The sequence below is a fragment of the Armigeres subalbatus genome, chromosome 1 (genome assembly GCF_024139115.2).
Source record: "Armigeres subalbatus isolate Guangzhou_Male chromosome 1, GZ_Asu_2, whole genome shotgun sequence".
NCBI classification, from domain to species: Eukaryota; Metazoa; Arthropoda; class Insecta; order Diptera; family Culicidae; genus Armigeres; species Armigeres subalbatus.
In genome coordinates this window covers 303,028,419-303,033,204 of record NC_085139.1, presented here as the reverse complement: position 1 = coordinate 303,033,204, position 4,786 = coordinate 303,028,419, and positions in this window count along the sequence as shown.

Here is a 4,786-nt window from a genome sequence, read left to right as displayed (position 1 = left end):
CAGTTTCTTGAACTGGATTTCGAGCGCGGTGTATCGTTTGTGAAGAACGATCGCCCCGTGTTTCCGAAATTCTTTGAACGCGGCGGATTTCTCGCGATAAAGTTGCGTACACTCGATGTCCCACCACGGACTGTAGGGTTTCCTACGAACCGAAGCTCCTGGCACCGGCCGACGTTGTGCCTGAAGAGCGCTTTCAAGAATCAACTGCGATAGAAACTTGTACTCTTCCCGCGGGGGAAGTGCTTCTATCGACTGTATGCCATCGCTGATGGCGTCCGCATATTTGCCCCAATCGATGTGCTTCGTGAGGTCATATGAAAGATCGATGGAAGCAGATTGCTTAAGTCCATTGGAAATCGAAACTTCGATCGGCAAATGATCACTACCATGGGGATCTTGGACCACCTTCCGAGTACAGTCCAACGATAATGAGCTCGAACAAAGAATACTTCGACAAGAATACTTCGAAGAATACTTCGACAGTTCCACTGTAGAATCGAAATCGTGTTACCCTTATTGACTAAGTTAGCCATCGAAGGATACAAATGACTCGAGGAGGGGCATTTTTGAAGCCAGCTGCTTCAGGAGAGGAGTCAGAATAGGAAGAACAGTTTTGACCATGTTCTTCACGGGGTCGGAAGCATCAAAGAAGTTGAGGATGAGCTCCACGATGCCAGAAAGAGTGAACATTGGAGCGCTCGGGGGCTCTTCTGCTCGCTCTCTATGCTCTCTTTCTGGCTGAGAAATCGCAAAAATTGGGGCATCTGGGATTTTAGATGTTCCCGGAAGCGGTGGAAACTCTCGATCATCCCGATGTGAAACCACAAAAGTTGAACGTTTTTGAGTATTTCCACCCGCTTTGAATTTGACCATGTTGGATTGGGGCTCACTTTGAGGCTGTTTTCTAGGCTTTTTCGAGGGTCGCTGGCTCTGTTTTATTCTCTTCCTCGTTGAGCCATTGAAAACAAAGGGAACCCCATTTCCAACCTCGGAGTCGGAGCTACCTTGATCGTCCAAAGGAAGAGACGAGTAGATGGTATCAGAAACGACTGGAGAAGCGGCCTTCCTCAACATTTCGGCGTAACTTCGCCGTGAACGCTGCTGAAGAGATCGTCTCTGGTGGATTCGCTGCTGTATGTACGTTGGGCAAGCTTCAAGAGCATGTGGAGGGCTTTCGTTACAATAGACACATTTCGGTGCCGTCTTGCACGCCCCCTCCACATGCTTCTCTCCGCATGATGCACAGCGAGGTTTATTGCAGCAGTACTGAGCGCTGTGGCCCAGCTGCTTGCAATTGACACAGTTCATTACCTTCGGGACATACAGCCGAAGAGGTAGACGAAGTTTGCCAATCACTACGTAGTCAGGCAGTGCGGACCCGGAAAAGGTGACGCAGAAAGAGTCGGACGGGGAATAAATCCGCTTCTCTCCCTCCTGTGACACCGAATACATTTGTTTGCAATCCAGTATCGCAACAGGAGGCAAAGAAGTGTTCTTGAAACGACCGAAACCTTGTTTCAAATCGTCGCATGTCATGCACCCCTCTGTGATCACTCCCCCGATCTCACACACTGCTGATGGAAGATAAACCTTATATTCTAGAGTGAAGAGCTCAAAGGTGGCAATCTCGTTGGCCTGTTTGCGATCACTGACCGTGACACGGAGTTTACTGGACCCAACCATGTCAATGGTCGTGACAGACGAAAATCGCTTTTCCAGATCTTTACTGATCTGGCTGATATTCAAACGTTTGCCTTTGGGTCGAAAGAAAACAACATACGGCCCACTAGAGTCGTGAGGGTAGACCTTGGGACGGGGGCTCGTAGAGGAAATTTTAGCGTTGCTGTTGTCCATTTCATTTTGGTTTGGAACACCCGAATGCAACGAAACATCTGACATGGAATACGAAGTACTCCCGCCAACTTCGCCTTCGCGCATTGCGGACACGAAATACGCCGCTGCAGCGAGGCACAATCTATTTTAAAACTAAACACTTATCACAAGGACAGAAAAAAACACACACAAACACAAATTAATGAGAGGGGAGGACGAGTTAAAGAAAAAGGAAAAAAATATTCCAATAAGATGGAGAAGAAAGGGGAACAACGAGAGGGAGCTCAAGTAAATACTTGCGTTCACACTGCTGTGTCGCCGGCTAACGGTTCTGGCAGCACACACTGACTGGATGGACAATCGCCGGGGCGGTGGTGCGGTCGAAGCGAATCACGCTGTTGTTGGTGGTCTTGCCGCAGACAACACTGCAACTGGGTGGATGGACGGCAGCGTCTGTGTTGGTGGAGACGCACGATGGATGATGACTGTCGGCGTGGGGCGATGATGCCTGCGCCTGCGTTGGACGCCGAAGAAACTGCAAAACTTTGCGTTGTCTTACAAAAGCAACGAAATGGCTACTTAACTGCTTCAGCTAAGCACCACTTCCACTCAAGCACTATGCTTCAAAACCAGGTATCTGGCACCCCCAATCCTATCCACTACGTTTGACAATAGCCAACATCTTTGAGTTTCCCATTGTTCAATTGAAATTGGGTTTCCCACTGACAATTCTATTTTGTAAACAAACCACTATTCCGTATTGATTTTTTTAAATAGACGTAATTATTTTTCATCATATTTCGAGAGCTTGTGCGAAAGTATGCATGCGAGGTGTATTTCAACAAAAATAGTGATGCCTTTAATACATTTGCATATTTCTATCGGCTCCAAGCGCTCTACTTCGGCAAAATATCGGGATATAAAAAATATTTTAAATGGAAGGTTTTCGGTGACTATGATTAGGCCTTAATATTAAATAATCGATGATTTTGATGCTGGCATCAGAAACATGGCCGCTTCGCACACCCCTGTTCAAAACACTTTCGGTAAAAAACCTCTACCTGTACTTCAGGAAAAAAACCAAAAGAGAAGCAGACCGTACGCGGACTTACAACCGTCTCGCTCGGATGTTCGACGTGGAATGTAGCCCATCAAGTATTTTCATTCATTCCACAATTTTTCTGCTGTGCAAGACGAACGTGTTAAATAAAATTAAAATCGGTTAAAATAAAATTAATGATTAATTAGTTTAAAAGTAGTACTTAGAAAATTAAATAAAGGGTACAAGTGACCAGCCCCGTGAAAGTGACCTCAACGTGGTATCCCGTGGTGCGGACCGTCCCTTCATCAGTGGAATAGGCTTAATGCAGAAGCATTCATGTCGAAAGAATTCACCAAGTTTTGTTCCGAAGACACTGATTTACTTACGATTGTGACAGAAGCTCCACCGTATTATAGTATGTATCGATGTTAACGAAGTTGTCAAAACCAGAAAGATGGTTCAATTATGTAGCCAGTGTTCAAAAATGTCAAAATAATAGCTGGCAACGAGCGATTCAATTGTCTTCGTTTGAACTCTGAATGGTACAAAGATGAAAACGAAGGCGAAGTGTTACACGAAATACTGCAGCTCATCACAACTAGACTAACATTTGAAAAGGGCGTAACAACCAAAATTTATTTCTTCTGATTCCTCGTCTACATATATAGCTTTATATGTAGAAGAAGAATCAGAAGGAATAAATTTCGGCTGTTACGCCCTTTTCAAATGTTGGTCTAGAAAATATCCAGCATATCCAGGAAGAGAAACAAAAAACTACAATCTCCGAAGAAAATCGTTGCAGAAGTACAATAAGCTTGGCGATATTGCGGCCATACCGAGATGCAATTTGGTGTCGGGGAAAAGACCCTATGAGACCGTGAGAGTTTTGCCATATGACCAGGACCGGATTTAGCTGGAAGGGGGCCTCGGGGCCGACAGCTTGTGGGGGCCCCAAAATGTACAAAAAATATTGGTTTTGGTACATAGGATTTGATGGGGCCCCTACATCTACATCCGGCCCTGCATATGACCGTTACGAGGTTCGAAAATTGGATTACGAATTAGATGGGTCGAGCAAAACATCAACATCTGGAGATTCCCTGAAACCTTTATCACTTCCGGGCCAGAGAGAAAGATGGCGAGTCAATGTTCTCGATGGCAGCCATATAGATTAATTATTTGTTTCAAAACTATGCAACATGGGTGCCTTTCAATGGACTTGTTGACAAAAATCAAAAATCGATGTCCAACGCATTGAAGTTGGTGGACAAAAATTCAAGATGGTGACCGTATGGTCAAGTCAATCGAGCTTGACGAGTGGAACACAAAAATCATGGAAACCAAATCATTGAACTTGTTTCCCAAGGTATTGGTCTACATTTAAAAAAAAACAAATTTTAAATTAAAATATAGGTAAGAAAGTGCATAATTTTTTTTTTGTTTGCAATAAAAATGTATCACTTTCTAACTTGTTCAACCAATTAATCCATTTTTTTAAATTCATGCACTCAATGTATGCGTAGGTATCCCTGTCCCGTGCTCATAAACTTGTCTTGATGAGCCATAAATCACAGCAGTAATGCGATCCGTACGATAATTTACCGCCTCTTCATTTCTTTTCTCTCGTCTTATGAATCAGTGTTCATACCGTGCCCGGCGAGATTAAGTTTGATAGCCGAGACAAAACCTCCCATTCGACATCGGGCGCGTATCAACCTTGTTTGGATTTGTTCTCATTATGAAAAACACGGCAATTCAGTTTATTACTAGTAGCAGTAAAATGAGACACCAGCCAGCCAGTGGGTTGAAAAATGTCCATATGGCAACGCTTCAATTGGAGTTGAAATGGTGAACCTCAACTATTTTTCTAGTAATATTTAACTAACTAAACTACATAATTTATATGACAGC